General features: G+C 55.7%; 1 long non-coding RNA gene across 1 annotated transcript in view; it reads right to left on the bottom strand.

The window, feature by feature from the left end:
- The window catches only part of LOC112934063 (uncharacterized), a 62562-nt gene that overhangs the window by 42483 nt on the left and 1278 nt on the right, over nucleotides 1-18801 (bottom strand). The gene's annotated exons all lie outside the window — the stretch shown is intronic.

Below are 18801 nucleotides of genomic sequence, written 5' to 3'. Positions count from 1 at the left end.
GTTCTGTTGGGGGTTGGGCCCCAGCATCTCCATCAGGTCTTTCCCCCAAGCGGATTGTCCTCATCCTCTGTCCAGGGCTTGCAACCTCCCCTTCCAGCTTCCAATCCCCTTTCCCACCAGGAGTCCATGCTGTGTAGACCAGCAGGAGCCAGCATAGGCTGAGACCCCAGCTCTGCCCCCAAGGAATCGCACTGGTGTCTGGGAGCTGGTGGGGGATCTTCAGGAATGGAAATGGACCCCTACTCCCACCTCTTTGATGTGGGTTTGGATGAGGTGGGGGTTAGAGAGCAGAAGGAGCAGTGCTAAAGGGGGGGCATTTTGCCTGCAGACACAGCTACTAATCTCAGCCTGGCATCTTTTCTACTCTGAGACCAACCCGATCCACCTGCCTGCACCTCTGCTAGCCTGTAGGGCAGTGGGGAGGTTCCCCCTCTTGGGCCCACCTCCTGGATCAGAAGAGGTAATACTGACAGCATTTGGCGGAGACTCAGACCCGATGGAGCACATGCACTGGGCCTGGCTATGTAGCAGCCTGCTGGGGGCACGGAAATGGCTACGCACCTTCTCTGCTCCCAGAGGCACCCAGGTTAATGGACCCCAAGGCAAGGGAGTGGAGGGGTGCCTAGGAACACCCTGAGAGCAACGCCTACAGCCCTCCTGTCCAGCTGCCGTGGCCCTGGGGATCCTCTCCTGAACCCCCTCCAATCCACCTCCTCACTTCCTGGAGCCCCCACCTGCAGTCAGGCCAGTTAGGTCTTTTTTTATTTTTTAAGACTTTATTGATTTACTCATAAGAGACACAGAGAGAGAGGCAGAGACACAGGCAGAGGGAGATGCAGGACCCCTGCGGAGACTCGATCCCAGGACCCCAGGGTCATGACTTGAGCTGAAGGCAGACGCTCAACCACTGGGCCCCTCAGGTACCCCAAGCCAGCTATGTCCTGACCTGAATTTTATTTTACTTTTTTTAAGATTTTATTTATTTATTCATGAGAGATACAGAGAGAGAGAGAGAATCAGAGACACAAGCAGAGGGAGCAGCAGTCTCCATGCAGGGAGCCCGACGCAGGACTCGATCCCGGGACTCCAGGATCACGCCCTGGGCCGAAGGCAGGCGCCAAACCACTGAGCCATCCAGGGATCCCCTGACTTGAATTTTAAACCACAAATCAGGGCCTGCTGCTCCCTACCTAAACACCCCCCACCCCAGTCTTTTCCTCTGACCTGGGGTAAAACCTAACTGCTCCTCGGAAGGCCCTGCTCTACCCCCAGCCCATCCGGGTTCTCTGCTCCAGACCCACAGGGTGGCGCTCCGTCCCCCTGCCAGGGCTTACACAGCCTGTCCCCTCTACTGGAGCGCTCTTCCCCATGCACCTGGCCACCCCATCACCTTCCTTCCCCACAACACTGCAGCCCAGGACCCCCAGGGAGGAGCCACCAGCCTCCCAGGGAGAGAGGTCTAGTTGACATTTGCCCAGGTGGTCCCTCTTCCCCCACCTTCCCTCAACAGCCCGCAGAGGCAGCCCCATGGTGACCCTTGCTTTGGGCTCTCCAGTTCTGCTGAGGATTTTCGGGGCACGCAGGAAGCTGAGCTCTGGGCTCACTCTCCAGTCACTTCCTGTCACTTCCTGAATGGCCTAGGGCCCCAGAGACGATTTGTCTCCTGTCCAGGGCCTCACAGAGGAGAAAAGTCCCCTCCGTGATCAACCACAATAAAAGGCAGACCAGCTGGAGGCCACCTCAGCCTCCCTCCACAGCTGGATGGATGAGCACCAACTACTCTTCGGCAATAAAAAGAAGCGAGCTACCCAGCCATGGGAAGGCACGGAGGGCCCTCGGGTGCACATTGCTAAGTGAAGGACGCCACGCTGTGTGACTCCAATCCACGACATTCTGGAAAAGGCAGATCCATGGAGACCCTGAGCTGACCCGTGGTTCCCGGGCGTGAGGAGGAGGGAGGGAAGAGTCGCTGGAGCCCCGGGGATGGTTAGGGCCGCGAGAACGCTCTGGGTGATACTAAGCGGTGGATACACGTTGCTTACGTCTGTCCAAACCCACAGACCGTGCGACACCAGGGGGGGCCCTAAAGTCCACTACAGACTCTGGGTGGCAATGATGTGTCAATGCAGGTTCATCAGTTGTAACAGGTCACACTCTGGAGGGGGATGTGGGTGACGGGGGAGGCTGAGCACATACGTGTGGCGGGGGCAGAGGGGTAGATCTCTAGAGCCTCCACTCAATTTTACTGTGAATGTAAAACTGCTCCAAAAAAAAATAAAGTCTACTGCTTTAATATATTTTTTAAGAATCCAGTTGAGAAGTATAATAAAGCAGACATCTCCAGGAGTCGGTGCCAAGAGCACAGTCAGGGGCCCCATCCTGCCCAGTGGACCCAGAAATCACCCAATGCCCTATTGATCCCTCAAAGCCAAGTTCAGCGTCTGTATCACAAGAGAGGACACCCCAGGACTGTCTTGGAAAAAGGAGGTCAAGGTGTGGGGGGGAGGGGGGACGGATCTGAGCAGAGACTGGCTGGCACCGATCGGGTTGCTGATACAGCAGAGTGGGATTGGTGGACACGGCAAGGGCAGGTCGCCGAGCACTTTGTGTCCTTTCACGGCCAGGGGTTTGCCTAACTGAGTAAGCTGTTGTTCAGAGAAATGGAACAGGAAGTTCCCCAACCAGTAAAGTTCTTTGCAACTTTATTCCCCTGGACAAGAGAGCTCTGATGAGCTGTGTGCTTGCAGGCAGTCTGTTCTCCGGTCCTAGAGAGAAGGCACGGGGCTCAACCAGCAAGAGCAAGGCTGAGCTCCCAAGGGCAGAACTCACGGGGTGGGGGTGGGGGTGGGGGGTCAGCTATATGGGGCTTCGGTCCTCCCATCGGCAAAGCGGAGCGCAGGCTTGCATGGATTCCCAAGGCCCTTCCAGCTCTAGTGGGTAGGTCTGTTTGAAGCTAGCTAGACTCATAGAGGCTGGGAAATTGCCCGTCAGAGACCACCCTGGGACAGGGGCAGAGCTGAACCCAGATGTCCCAATGCCAGTCTGGCCCTCTCCTGGCCCCCCTGCCCTGCCCAGAACTTGTGCTGAGAAAGGAGGATGGCCAGGAAAGCAGGGGCAGGGGTGGGAAGTGGGGGCTGGGTCTGCTGCTGGAGAGGTGACCCCACAGCTAAGTAGCCCCAGACCCTGACTCTGGCCGCACCAACCCCATGGCTCCCTGGCCCTCAGCCACCCCCAATTCCTACCTCCTTTTCTTATGTCTCCTTGGACCTAACCCACCCCTTCAAATCCATTCTCCATACTGACATCAGTCTTAACAAAGCCTCTGACATGCTCAAAACTCTCCCATGGCTCCTCATTGTCCTCCAGATGAAGGCCTTCCACCTGACAAAATCCTAGCTGCCTGTTTTGCAGAAGTCGATCCCAAAATTCATATGGAAAAGCAGGGCCCCACAGCCTCTCCTGCTTCATCTCCCACTTGAATCCCCCAGGCACATCCTCTACCACCCTAGAAAGTCTAGGACATCACATCCCAGTCTTGCTGGGCACCCTCATCATAGCACTCATCACCTGGCATTGAGGTGATCCCTGTGTGCCACTGTCTCTCCCATCCCACTGTGAGTTCCCCAAGGTCAAGAACCACACTGGCTGCCCCTGTGTCCATAGCACCCAGCAGGGGCTCCACAGAGCAGGAATCAGACAAGGAGCAGTGATGAGTGGATGGATGAATGGATGGGCAAGTAGATTATAGATGGATGGATGGTTGGATGGATGGATGGATGAGACGATGGGTGGGTAGTGGAGGGATGGATGGATGGATGGATGAATAGATAGATGGAAGGAGGGATGGATGGATGGATGAGACGATGGGTGGGTAGTGGAGGGATGGATGGATGGATGGATGGATAGATGGAAGGATGGATGGATAGATGGAAGGATGGATGGATGGGTGGATGGATGAGTGGATGGGTGGGTAGATGGAGGGCGAGAGGGAGCGAAGGAGGGAGGGGTTTTCAGCAGCCTAGAAAGTCTATCCAGGGACCCTCCCTGGGGACAAGGGAATTCCATTCACTCCCGTATCTCTTCTCTCCTTCTCGGTCCAATGCTCCAGACTGCACAAGGGTAGTGGGAGGGGATGGTCAGGCCAAAAGAGCTCAGTGAAGGTGGGTAAGAGTCAGCACCACTCTTTGCCCTGGATTTCACAGCCCAGCCAAGAGCCCCTCACTCGGGGCACAGGCAGTGAGAAGGGGACCTGGAGGAGCACCCTCAAGGCAGACAGGCCGTCCCTGCTCTAAGCCAAGTGGTGCCAAGTGTGCTGGCCTAGGGAACGAGTGGACGGAGGGCCCAGGCCTGGCCTGCTGCTAAGCCAGGGGCACACAAGGACTCAGGAGGAGAGAAGACAGCCCACCGCAGCCTGGGCTTAGCTGGCTCACAGCGTGCACCACGCCCTCTGCACGAGTGTACGTGCGTGCTCACATACACACCCCCACCATCCAGTTGAACCACTGGCTGGTTCAACCACAGCCACACCCCCGCCCACCCAGCTCTCAGGGTAGACCTCACCACCACCTCCTGAGGTAGACGTGAGATCCTAGGACCTGTGCAGTGGTCTCTGCCCCTGGTTCCTGGCACAGAGCGCCTGAAGCCCTTCTAAATTCCCGAGGGGAAAGAGCACCAGGAGCATCTCTTGTTCTGGGTGGACTCCTGCGTGGGGCTGGTCACAGAAAGAACAAACCTGGAATTTCCAGCCCCACCCCCCGCCCTCCAGAGAGGGGCTGGGGTCTGGGAATGGAGTTAAGGAACAATTGCACATACATGACGAAGCCTCCATAAAACCCCCATAGTCAGGGGTTGGGAGAGCTTCTGGATTGGTGACCACATCCATGTACCAGGAGGGTGTGCACCCCAACTCCACAGGGACAGAAGCTCCTGTGTCGGGGACCCTCCCTGACCTCGCCCCATATACCTCTTCACCTGGCTGTTCATCTGGATCCTTATCAGAGCCTTTAATACGGCAAACAGAAGTGTTTCCCTGAGTTCTCTGCGCTGTTCTAGTAAAGAATCAAATCCAAGGCGGACAAGGTCGTGGCAACTTCTGGTTTGTAGCCAAGTCAGAAGAAGTCATGGGCAACCTGTGCACCTACCACTTGCCGTTGGCACCCAAGGTGGAGGGCAGTCTTGTGGGACTGGGCCCTGAACCTGTGGGATGTGATGCTGCCCCCAGCCAGACAGTGTCAGAACTGAGGTTGAATTGTAGGACGTCCAGCTGGTGTCACAGAATTGTGGGATGTGGGGGGAGAACCCACACATCTGGTGTCAGAAGCAGTGTGAATGTTAAAACCATTCGTGAGTGAAGGAGACACCCAGGAGGAAAACCTAAGAATTCAGTAGGAGAGGCTGCGTTCATGACGCCCATTTCACAGAAAGGCTAACTGAGGCCCCACAGGCTGGTGGCTCTGTCAAGAGCCAGGATGCCTCCCACTATTCGTCTGCAAAAACCAAGGATCCTCCGAGAGGAACCCTGCAGGTGCCAGCATCCTCCTGGGTGTGTCCCCCTGGAGCCAACAGTGGAGGGAATGCCCATTTTCAGGGGCTCCCAGGGCTCATCCTGCAGAGGTTCCTTGAGCACCTACTGTATGCATGGCACACAACCCTCACTGAAGATACAGCAAGCAGCAAACCCCGTGGGCTTGTGGCACTGGACAGCTTCGGTGTGCTCCCTTCCACCGACAAGAACCGTAGCCGAAGCCACCACGGGGCAGCATCTGGCGTCAGGGGACGGGAGGGCTTCCCACAGGAGGTGCTTCCTCATCTGAAACTGGACGGTGGCCCACGTACATGCAGGTGCCAGAAACACGCATCGCCCGAGGACTGGGGAGCCCGGCCACCAGGCCAAATCCGAGGGCCGGAGATTAAGGTCTTAGCATCTGAGCCGAGAGGACCCAGAAGGTTTGCGCTCTAGGGCTCGGCTTTGAAGGGATCACCGTGCTTCCTTTTAAGGCTCAGTGTGACCAGGGTCTGAAGGCAAAAAAGCAACAGGGATTACGATGTAATTATCTGCAATCCGTCCACCTCCGCTCACCACCCCCAGGCCCCTAAGCGTCGGCAGCGGGATCTGTGAGCCAGGCCGACAGCCAGACCAAAGCCAGGGAGGCCAGAGATGTGGCCGGAGCGGCCTGAGGGCAGAGTCGGGAGCAGGGAAGGGAGAGTCTCAGGCACCTGCTTGGGAAGTGGATCCTGAGCAACCAGGAGATCATTTCCCTTTTTTTTTTTTTTTTCAGGAGATCAGTTCCAAATGTGAGCTGCGGGTCGAGACTCCCGTCCTCAGCACAGGGCTTGGGCCAGAGGCTGCGGCGCGCGGAACTTGCTTCCTGCTGATTTGGGATGTGATGCAAGACCTGGTTCTTCTCATCTGACGTGTGGCGGCCCTTGGTCCACGGAGGGAGGCGCTTCGGCCTCCTCCCACCCTCCAAGCGGTTCCCACTCGCCCTCACCGGGCACTGGGAAATGCTAATTTGGAAAGCCAGGAGGAGCAGAAACCTTCCAGACTGTAGGGCTGCAAAGATCATCCCCGATAACACCTCAGGACTGCATCTCCCCGGGAAACTTTGAATCTTAGTGGGGGCTTTTAAAATCCTATCTGATTGTTCACGCATCCCCACCCCACCCCACCCCACCCAATGTCTTCGAAAACTCTTTGTAAATCTGATTCCCTCACCTTCTGGAGAAAGGATGCATGATCACGGCATGATTCACACTTGTTGGGCACATACGTTTCCTTCTGCTACAAATAACGCTCTGGGGAACAGAGTGAAGGGTTTCAGAATCCTTCCTCCACACAGGTTTCCAGACGTGGAATTACGGTGTCAGCTCACTTGCTGCACCACGCCACCCAGCTGGCCTCCAGCCAGGGTGCAGGAGAAGTTCCTGTCCCCGCCAGAGGCCCACTGGTCCCTGCAGCCTGGCCAGGCCGACCTGTGAGCACGCGTGCTGCTGCCCACCTGAAGCTGGGAGGGGGCTTGTCAGGCTCCCATCCCCCATGAGGGTGATGGCTGCCCTCGGGTTTCTGGGCAGTTCCTCCGGGTCTGGCAGGGGTGAGGCTGGGCCGCTGGCGGGAGACGCCACTGGGCTCCAGCAGCCCACAGATCCAGGTCCACGGCCTTGGCCAGCGGCGCCCTGACCCATATACAGTGACAAGAGGAAGGCCACGAGAGATCGTGTGGACAGCGGGCACAAGCAGGGACCGGCCACCGCGTTGTCACCTCTCCCAGCCCATCCCCTGGCTGGCCCGCATCAGGGGGACGCACTGTTCCCTGAGCCAGAGCCACTCCCGCCTCTTCCCAGAACAGCAGCAGATCAAACATGCTGGGCTCCTGGACTTCGTTAGTGACTTCTTTATTTCTCTTTGCCTGGCAGGAGTTTCCATAGAACTGGAGAAGTCTTTTTTAAGTGACACGTCCCCTCCACCAGCCACACAGTTTGGAGGCCGGCGGGGGTGGGGTGGGGTCAAGACCCACGTGTCCCAGAACCTCTTCCTATTTTGGAGGCCCAGGGCCCCATCTAGGGGCTGCCTGGCTCTGCTTTCTGGCAGCGGGAGGGCCCGGGCTGGAGCACACAGCCAGCTCCGGGAGGCCCAGTGCCCCCACCAGCCCCACAGGAGGGCCAGGGCCCCAGCTCAGGGAGGCGCGGGTCACCCAGCTGTCCTCTCACTCATCCAGCCACTGGCCCCTCAGCGTCCGAGCCAGGCAGGGGGCCGGGGGCTGACCAGTCAATCCGCAGAACCCTCTCGCCACGTTACCATGAGGCTCTGGAGGAGAGACGGGCACCAGAAACATGTAATTACAGGCGCACAGTTGTTGAAAATGTGTTTTCTGAGCATTTATGATGGGTCACAAGCTGAGCAGAGAGATTTCCATTATGAGAATTCTGTGAGCCGGGACGGAATCTGCCCCAGGCCCTTGCTGCCTGAGGCAGAGAGAAGTCCTCCTGGGGCCCCGGGCCCGCCCAGCATCACATCCAAACCACCAGCGGGAACCCGGGGCACACATGGAGCCTCTCGGGCTCAGCCCATGGCCCAGAGGGCCAAGCAAGGAGGCCAGGGCGTTCCTGTCCCCAGGCTTCCGTCAGGGTCACACACAAAGGCCCCCTGAGCCCCCAGGGCAGGGTCAGCACCCTGTGCTGGGGGAGCCGGGGAGGCCTGGTTCCTGCTGGGGGCAGGGCAGGAAGCAGCTGCGGGAAGCCAGGGGCAGGGACAGGGGCCACCTCCATAGCCCACCATCCGAGGAAGCCAGGGCAGGGACATGGCTGCAATGTGGGACCCGGTGGCCAAGGCCCAGCCAGGCTCCCGGGCCTGACAGTGCCTGCCGGTGGGTCACCGCCCCATCCTCCATCTGCTCCCGCCCAACGCCACAACGCAGGGAGCAGCTGGCAGGTGGGGACCAATAGGGTGGCTGTGTACCTGTGGCGGGTCCTGGAGGATGAGGCGGGGCTTTCAGAGCAGAGACAGGGTGGGGGATCCAAAAAGACAACCCCCTCCCCCCACCCCAGAAATACCAAGGCCAGCTTTTAAAGGAAGTAGAGCAAGAAGCGGCAGGATTTCTTTCCTCGCTGTGCTCAGAATCCATCATCCTGCCTTAATTCTGTTCCAGACGGAGGCACCCATCCCCTACGTGGACAGTCTAGGAGAACAAGGGAGGTAGATGAGAAAGATCTTTCTCCGACTTGAACCCCACGATGAGAGTTCAGGCAACAGCTAGAAGTAGTGAGCCCTGCACCCCTAGGAGCAATCCATCCGCCGCCGCAGGATGCCCAGAGGCCGAGAGCCCAGAGAGGAGTCTGTAACGAGGCGGGGGTTACAACAAGGTGCACAAGGTCCCCTGTGGGCAGTGCTGCTTCCAGCATTCAGAGCACCCGAGGCTCCCGGGCAGACCAGGGAGCGCCCCGGGGTCCCCCTGGGCACCAGACAACAGCAACACGGGGGAGCCCCTGCCCCACGCCAGGTGCTGTGCCAGACAGGAGTTCTGCTCTCCTCATCTCAACCATCGCAACACTTGCAAAGTACTGATTACTCTCCTGCTTCACAGGTGAGGAGGCCGAGCACCAGACACACAAATGACTTGCTCATGGTCACACACTCCCTGGGGCAGAGCCAGGACGGGGACCAAATCTGGCTGACCAGAAGTCTGGGCGAGCCCTCCCTTTCGGTCGTCCTTGCACGGAGGAGTGGTTACAGAGGGCCTGCCCCGTGCCGGATCCTGGCTGGATCCTGGTCGGCTCCTGGTGAGACGCAGGTACATGGAGAACCAAACAGGTGAGGATCGGCCCACCTGCCCACTCACCAGGCTCCCCCTTCGCCTCTCCCTTGAGCGTGCCACACATTTGCCTAGGTTGCTATGACTTGACATTTAGTTCATTCAACAAACTTTGACCAAAATATTGCCTCCATCTCTCCCTTCCTTCCCCCAGTTGCATCCCTTCACCCACTGACCGATGCCCAGGGGCAGAGCCACGGGTTTACCAGTAGCTGATCAGGTGCTGAGACCACAGGCACAGAGGGGAGGCCATGACCCAGACTCTGTGCCAACCAACAGCCTGCAGAGCAGGGCAGCAGACGACTTCAAAGTACACATTTCAGGTACACGTGGGACCTTCACCAACATCGATCAGATCCCGGGCCATAAAACAAGTCTCAGTGCATGCTCTGAAATTACGCAAAGAATTCCTCTGTCGTTGATGCGTCGCAACAAATAAATCTAGGAAAGCTCCAAATGTTTGGAACCTTCAGAAGCATGCAATGAAATAACCCTGTGAGTCCAAGAAGACATCCAAGGGAAATGAGAAGATGTTTTCAACTGAACGGAAACGAAAATACACGTCAGAATTTGTGGGAAGCCGCTAACTAATGCAGGGCTTAGGGGGAAATGGAAGCTTTCGGTGTTAATAATTTGAAAAAAAAAAAAACACACAAAGGTTTAAAACCAGTAATCTAAAGAAGCTAGAGAGCAAATGAAAATCAAATTCTACGAAATAGCAGCCTCCCCAGAGATGTCCGTGTCTGATCCCTGGAAGCTGTGACTCCGTGACTGATAGGTGGCTAAGGGGAATTAAGGTGACAGGTTAAGTGAAGGCTGCTGAAACAGAGAAATACACTGGATTGTTCCAGTAGTCCAGTGTGATCAACAGCAAGGGTCTTTTTTTTTTTTTTTTAATGTTAGCAAGGGTCTTTAAAAGTGGAACAGGGAGAAAGAGGTTCAGAGTGATGAGATCAGAGCAGGGTTGAGCCCCCCACTATGGGCTTTGAAGAGGGAGGTGGGGATCACTAGCCAAGGAGTGTGGGTGGTGTCTAGAGGCTGGAAGAAGCCAGGAGGGGCTCTCCCCTGGAGGCTCCAGAAAGGAAGAGAGCCCTGCAGACACATCGGGGTTAGGCCCCGGAGGCCCCCATCAGACTTCTGGCCTTTAGGACTAGAAGGTAAGATGTTTGCTTAGCTGAACCCCAAGTCATTGGTTCCAGCAGCAATAGGCAATGAATACAGAAAACAATGCAGCGGGGGCACCTGGGTGGCTCAATTGAGCATCTACCTTTGGCTCAGGGCGTGATCCCGGGGTCCTGGGATCTAGTCCCACATTAGGGTCCCCGCAGGGAGTCTGCTTCTCCCTCTGCCTGTGTCTCTGCCTCTCTCCCTGCATTTCTCATGAATAAATAAACTAAATCTTTTTTTTAATAAACAAAATCTTTTTAAAAAATGAAATAAATCAACATTGCCAATAACTGGTTCTTTGAAAAGATTAATAAAATACCCAAAGCCCTGGTGAGACTGACCAAGAAAAAAGAAAGAAAGCACAAATTAACAATCCCAGGAAAGATGGGACATCATTACAGATCCTACAATAAAAGGATAATAGGGGAACATCATGAAAAAAATGTGATGTCGATAAGGCTGAGGCCTGACGCGAAGCAAACTCCTCGAAAACCATAACTTACCAAAACCAACGCAAGAAGAAAATAAGAGAATCTAAAGAGCCGCGTATCTATTCCTAAAATTTGATTTTGTAATTCAGACTCTCTCAGGAAGAAAACTTTGGGTGTGGATGGCTTCACTGGTGAATTCTATCCAATATTTAAGGAAGAAACCATATCAGTCTCATAAGAACCCCCTCAGACACCGAAGGAGGAAGGACCACGCCCCGAACTGTTCTAACAAGGTAGAGCCATCCTGATCCCGAGAGCCGACGAGGACATCACACGAAGGAGAGGAGGGAGGAACCACCGCAGACCAGTATCATTTTTGACCATAGAGCAAATCCCCGGCAATTACAAGTCAAACCCAGCAATACACACAAAGGATAATGAATCGTGACAGAGTCGGCTTTTTGCCAGAAATGCAAGATTGATTTAATGCTCAAAATCAATCAGTGCGATTTACCCCATTAACAGAATTAAGGATTTTTAAAAACCGTATCATTTCAATAAATGCAAAAAAAGGGGGGGGGGGAGGGACCAAATTCATTCATGATAAAAAAAAATTTTTTTCAGCCATTTAGGAACATGAGGGAACATTGAGAACTAGATAAAGAAACTACAGGAAGGGTCACCTGGGTGGTTCAGGGGTTGAGCATCTGCCTTTTGCTCAGGTTGTGACGCCGGGGGCCTGGGATCGAGTCTCGCATCGGGTTCCCCTCAGGGAGCCTGCTTCTCCCTCTGCCTGTGTCTTTGCCTCTCTCTGTGTCTGTCTCAGGAATCAATAAATAAAATCTTAAAAAAAAAAAAAAAAAAGAAGGAAGCTACAAGAAAACCTGTAGCTAACACCTTGGGGAATGGTGAGAAACTGAAGGCTTTCCCCAGAGGCCCAGCTTCCAGTCCGGAGGTCCTAGCTGGGCTCTGGGTCCCAGCATCCAGGTGGTCTGTGCAGAAAACACTAGGGAGTCTACAAAGCGCCCACCAGGCCTGGCCTCAGGGAGCGAGGGGTGGTTCCAGCATCGCAGGAGGAGTCCAGGAATGCTGAACTTGGGAGAAGTCCGCAGGGGCTGCTTCTGCCAGGAAGGCCACCGAGGCTGCGGAGTTATTTTAAGGGAAATTGGGCCCCGGGGTTTCTGCGGTGGCCAGGCTTGTTCTGTTTGGGAAATCGGAAAGCAGCAACTGAAGACAGCTTCTTGGCAGGACTGCCAGGCTGCGCTAATCCTGCTCCCTGGCCCTGGAAGCTTGGGCCAAGTGCGGGGGGCTCCCTGCCAGCTTCTCAGGGTGGGTGTCCGAGGGGTAGGGGGACAGGGGCTGGCTGTGTGGAGGGCCGCAGCCCAGACCCCATTTATCCATCCCACACTTGCACTCTCCCCCCACCATCCACCACCCCGGGTAGGGGAGGAGAGGGGACGTTGTGTGGCCAGAGCTGTTTCCACCGGGCGGAGTGAATGAGTGGGTCTCTGGAGGGAGAGTCTGGCTCACGTGGCTGGGTCCCGCCCAGTTCGCCCCTTCCAGCACCCCGGCCTTGGCTCAGTGCCCGGGTCTGAGCCCAAGTCCTTCACAGGGAGGCACGGGGCCTGGGGTACTTAACCGAAGCCTCCATGCTCAAGGGCGCCGGCCTGTGGGGTGAGCACTGGTCCTGGAGCCCTGAGCCACACTCTGCTCTCTGTGCACAACTACCACTGGCCTCTCACCGGGAGGGGGCCGGCTCCCCCTCCAGCTCCCTGCTGCCCTCTCTGAGCACCCAGTAGCACAGCCCTTGTCACAACAAGTGGTGGAAATGGGGGGCATCTGGGTGGCTCAGCAGTTAAGCATCTGTCTTTAGCTCAGACAGTGATCCTGGGGCCCAAGGATCGAGTCCTGCAGGGAGCCTGCTTCTCCCTCTGCCTGTGTCTCTGCCTCCCTATGTGTCTCTCATGAATAAATAAATAAAATCTTAAAAAAAAAAAAGTGGCAGAAATGGTTTTGGAGTCTGACTCCCCTGCTCCCCTCCCCGGAGTGCTCCTCGGCTCCCATCTGCAGCCCAGCCCCAAATGCAAAGCCTCACATAGATGAGGCACAGGAACAACACGGAAAATGGTCCTCGAGTTGGATCAGACTCTGTCCCCACGGCCAGCGGGCCAGCAGCCTCCCCAGCATCTAAGACAGAGGGGCGCCTAGGCTCCCGGCGCGGGACGAGGGCCCAGAGCAGACAAATCCAAGGCTGGAGCCAGAGTCAGCGGGAGCGTCAAGCGGCCAGTGGCTCTCGGCAGAGCCCCCACCCCTCCAGCCCGGCTTGGCAAGTCTGCCCGTGGCCCGAGCTGGGTCACCTCCCCCAGCCAGCCAGCCGGGCCATGTCACCACAGGAGCATTAGCAGCCCACGGTCCACCGTTTCCCTGGCACAGCCACCAGCCAGGTTCGAACCACCCCCCTCTCCTGCCCTCCGGCTCTCTCCCCTCCATCTGAGGGTCTGGGGAGGAGCCCATCCTCTTGGTGGCCGGGAGAGCCTCCCCGTTACCTAAAGTCTCTGACAGAGACCACCAGGGGCATCCCTGTGGGTGAGCAAAGAGGGGCCACTGTGGTAGCGGAGCATGCTGCAAGAGAGTTAGAGAGGACTCATGGGGTACTGGGCGAGTGCTGAGGGCGCAGGGTGGGGGCCTGAGGAGGCAGGCTCTGCTCCGGACTGGACACTGTTGGGAAGGGGGCTTCTCGATAACCCATAACCCTGCTCCGGGGCCGCCTGGCTGACTCAGTCGGTACAGCGTATGACTCCTGATCTTGGGGCCACGAGTTCGGGTCCCACGCTGGGCACAGAGCTTCCTTAAAACAAACAAATCAATAGCCCCTAGTCGGGATCCTTGGGTGGCACAGCGGTTTGGTGCCTGCCTTTGGCCCAGGGCGCAATCCTGGAGACCCGGGATCGAATCTCACATCGGGCTCCCAGTGCATGGAGCCTGCTTCTCCCTCTGCCTATGTCTCTGCCTCTGTGTGTGTGTGTGTGTGTGACTATCATAAATAAATAAAAATTAAAAAAAAATAGCCCCTAGTCCACAGGGCCTGGAGCCAGCTAGAGCTGGGTTTGGTCATTGTGTGGCTTGCAGGATGTTCACGCTGCCGTCCGTTCACTCATGACCCAGGGGTCTTGTCTTTGTCTTGAGTATCAGCAGATTTGTCTGATGTTATTTCCATTCCACGGGAGGCAAGCTGCTCTGGAGAGGGAGGGCTCTCCAAAGAAGGGGAAGGGCTATGTGGGGCAACACGTGGGAACTCCCCACAGCCCCTCAAATGTTCAGGAAAGTTCCCAAATGCACCCCAGGCTGAGATGGAAGGCTCAGGGGTGGACACGGTGGAGGGGCCAAGCTCTGCACTGAGGTTTCCAGGGCCTCCTGCATCTCCCACGGGGGTCAGGGGCAAGGCCGGGGGGCTAAAGGCAGTCTGGGTGGCCTGGCATCCCAGGTGGACAAGATTGGACATTCCCAAGATGAGAGGTTCTAGGTTGGATCACAAGGAGATAACCTCTGGGTACCAGCTCGTCAGGGTGGGCTCCATTCTGACAGTGTCCTCCCAGGTGGGGAGCTGGCATCTCCAGAGTTCAGAGGGAGAGTCCAGCCCAACTCCCACGGCCTCCTTGGCCACCCGAGCACAGGTGTGATACCAGGTGTAGCACACAGGTGCGAGGTCCACGTGCAATGTCCACGGGTGGCGCCAGGTATGGTGCGCAGGTGAGGCTTGCATTTGTCTCCTGCATCCCAACTTTATGCAGGGCCTGCAAGGTACTTCCATCATTTGCCAGACGTTCAGGGAGCACCTACTGTGGGCCAAGCCCTGTGCTGCACCCCAGGGACCCGGAGCTGAAAGCCGGGCTCTCCTCTTCCACTCCAAGGAGAGACAATGAGTACCTCAGCGTCTCCTCCTATTTGTCGCAGCTTCCCAGACACAAGCTCAATAACTAACAGGTGCTTGCCAAGGGGTGCTGACCGACGCGCCTGCTTAAGCAGCGCCATTTAACAAGGCGTCTGAGATGGAAGGTCAAGTCTGAGAGGCTGAAGTGCAAAAGGAAAGCAGAGTACACAATGGGGAAATGCATGCAAGTGTAATGTTATTATTGCTCAGAAACCTCACCTTCCCTTCCTGTCCCGAAATGTGACCCCGACTAGCCTTTTAGATCTATAGGAACAGATCAGATCTGCAAACCGAGAAAAGGAGCGTTCTCATTCTTCCACTGGGCAGGTGAAGCTGGGAGTCATTCTATTTTGCTTTTTCTGTTATTTTATGTATATTTTTTTGGTTACATCTTAAGCACCCTATGGGAGGAAATTAACCCTGAAGCACCTGCCAATCTCACAGGGGTCCCTGGATGGCAGTCCTGGGGGCAGGGCACGGCTGAGCTGCAGGAGACCAGCTTCCAAATCTAGCCTTGCTGTGTATCCTGGTCTCCTGTGGCTACTCTAACTGACGGCCACAAATTTACGGATATATTTTTTGAAAAAGATTTTGCTTATTTATTCATGAGCGACACACAGAGAGAGGCAGAGACACAGGCAGAGGGAGAAGCAGGCTCCCTGCGGGGAGCCCAATGCGGGACTCAATTCCGGGACCTGGGATCATGCCCTGAGCCGAAGGCAGACGCTCAACCACTGAGCCACCCAGGTGTCTCCAAATTACAGATTTAAAACAAATCATTCTCGTGCAGGCCGAGAGCCAGAATTCGGCAGGGCTGTGTTCTTTCTGGAGGCTCAAGGAAAGAATCTGTCTTGCTACCTTTTCCAGCCTCTAGAGACCCACCTGCATTCCACGGCTTGTGGCCTCCTCTTCCCCCTCTTCCTCCTCCTCCCTCAGAGCCACGAGCATGGCATCTCTCATCTTCTTCTGGGTCTGTTCCATGCCACCCTTTTCTTTCTTTGGCCCTCCTGCCTCCTTCCCAGAAGGGTCCTTGTGATGACAGGGGGTCCATCGGATAATCCAGGATCATCTCCTCATCTGAAGACCCTTAATCGCATCTCTAAAGTGCCTTTTGCCCTGAAAGGTAACATACTCACAAGCCCTGGGGATTAGAACGTGGACATTTGGGGGAGGGGGTGTGCATTACAAGCCTGGCACACTGTATGCCCCTGGGCAAGTCACTGAACTTTGGGTAAGTGTCCTCCCCATGCAGAGAGCCCTCAGAGTCTGCGGGTTTTCTCCCTGTCCCATAAGAGACATTCACCTTTCAGAGAAATAAATCTTGCCCACAGCTATAGGTTTGCAAAGCCTTTTCTTAAGTGCCAGGCAATGAGCAAAAAAGCTTGTTAAATAGTTTTTAACAACTCAATCACCAATGAAGAAGTAAATGAAAAAACAACTTTGTGAAACTAGCAGGTGTGGCCACCCCCATGGTGGGGACAAGGAGCCTGAGGCTCAGAGTGGACAGGTCCCTTGATAAGGGACTCAGCCTTGGTCTCCTAGCTGCAGAACGTGTGCCCTGCCAGCACCAGGACAGTCCAAGCACACACTGGGCGCTGGTCTCGTCTGCTCACTTGGCGAGCAAAGGAAGGAAATGGAAGGTCAACCGGCTGCTGCGGTGGGGACAGGGGCCTCACCTGAGCCTCCTGGTGGTTTCCCACAGCCTCACGTGACCCTCGGAGCTGTTCTAACACACACACACACACACACACACACACACACACACACGAGCGCTCAAACTGGGGTTTCCTGCCAGCCCTGGGGGACACTCCGTTCTCACTGAGTTGCTTAAAAGAGGCAGATGGGCATCCTGGGAGCCCAGCCACCAGCACATGCTTTCCGGGGGCTCCCAGGGGCCAGCTGCTGTCTATGCCACCTGTGTCACCTTCATTTTCACTGTTTACCACCAGTCCTGGGCTACTCGGGGGAGAAGAGCTCAACCTCCCCCCACCAAAAAAAAACCCCAGACATATAGGCTTTAAACCAAGAGGTCTTGGGTTCAAATACTGGCTCTGTCATTACTCGCTGTATGGTCTTGGGCATTTTTTCTTAACTTAAAATTTTTTAGAGCAGTTTTAGGCTCACAGCATAAATGAAGGTACAGAGATGTCCTACACACACACACACACACACACACACACACCACCATGCACAGCCTCCCCTGTCATCAGCATCCCCCACCAGAGCAGGACATCTGTCACAACTGATGAACCTGCTGCAGTGACGTATCACCCAAAGTCCAGAGCTGATGTTACGGTCACTCCCGGTGTCATGCATTCCATGGGTTTGGACAAATGTATAATAACACGTATCCACCCTTGTAATGTCATACACGTGGTCTAAATAAGAGACCGTTAACGGAGGAGTGGGCAGGATTAGGAGCACCCAGAGACTGGGATTGCAGGACGCTGCTACCATCCCTGGGGCTGGAAAGAACAAGCAGAGGAAGTGGTGTTTTATACGGAAGCCAGCGGGACCTACAGCTGTGGGGAGCCTCCCAGCAAGAGCTACGGTCATAGAGGGCACAGCCAGCCAGGGGATACAGCACGCGGTCAGCGGGAGGAGATGCCCCATTTCCCTCCTAATCTCCGGCTGTTGCATCCAGCTCTGTCCATCCCCAACCAGGCACCAGAGGACAATGCCGCCCATCGGGGTGGGGAGGTCACAGAGCCTGGCAGGTGATGCATCTGGGGGAACAGGGGTGCCACCAGTGAAAAGCGGCCAGTAGTGCTCATTATGGGGCCATTCATCACCCATTCTTTCCACAAACATCTAGTTGGCACCTTCTGAGGTCCAAACGCTCTCCTAACTGCTGGGGACACTTTCGGGGGAAGAGAAGAAATTCTCTCAGGCAATTTACAGCCCAGTGGACAAACTCAATACTAAAGAAATGATCAATTACAGAAGAAAATGCCAAGTCTGAGTATTAGGAAGAAAACCGAAGTAGGACAAGGGAAGAAAAAAGAAAGGGAGGCTATTTGAAATCATCCAGAGAACGTGCTGGACATTCCCAGGACACACTTGCTACATGTGTCTGCCCCAGCAGGTCCCTCTGTCCAGATGCCCTTTCCACCTTCTGGACGCCCTGGCCAACCGCCCAGGCAGAGGTGCATGTCCCTGGACCCTGGTGAAGCCCATCGGCACACTCCCCCTCCTGGCCTCTAGTCCCCAGGAAGGCCTGCTGCCTGACCTGTCCCACTTTAACAAAGGCAGGTGGCTTAGCTGCAAACAACCAGATCACAGGAGAAAAAGTCCTGAATACAGAGAAATATTTGCATAATTGCATTTCAAGACTTTTTTTTTTTTTAAGATTTTATTTATTCATGACAGACACACAGAGAGAGGCAGAGACACAGGCAGAGGGAGAAGCAGGCTCCCTGCGGGGAGCCCGATGAGGGACTCGATCCCAGGATCTCGGGATCACACCCTGAGCCAAATGCAGACACTCAACTGCTGAGCCACCCAGGTGCTCCCATTTCAAGACTTTAAAACCATCACTACACTTGAACACACATAAGGATCAGGAACCACGGTAGGAAGGCCCGGCCTTGGCAGCCTGGCCTCTGATGACACTCTCCTCTGGCCCAGGATTCCTGCCCCGGGGAATTCCTGGTGCAGGGACCGCTTTCTCCTGGATCCCCCTTCCTAACACAGTGCCACAAAGGGGATAAGGTGGGCCTTTTTGAACAGAGGATGAAAAGAACCCCGTGTATACGCTCTCAGATGTGGGACCTGGGAGCTCTCAGATGTGGGACCTGGGGGCTCCATCGGGGGTGTGGGACATGGGGTGCTGGACATCCCAGCCAGGGCAACACTCAAATTTCCACAAGCATGGGAATCGCCTGGAGGGCTTGTTAAAGCCCCGATTCCTAGGCCCCAGCCCTGGATTCTGCAAGTCTGGGGTGGGGCCTGAGAATGGGCATTG

This window comes from Vulpes vulpes, chromosome 16, assembly GCF_048418805.1.
Source record: "Vulpes vulpes isolate BD-2025 chromosome 16, VulVul3, whole genome shotgun sequence".
NCBI classification, from domain to species: domain Eukaryota; kingdom Metazoa; phylum Chordata; class Mammalia; order Carnivora; family Canidae; genus Vulpes; species Vulpes vulpes.
The sequence above is the reverse complement of the archived record's forward strand: the minus strand, read 5'-3'. Positions and strand labels throughout refer to the sequence as shown.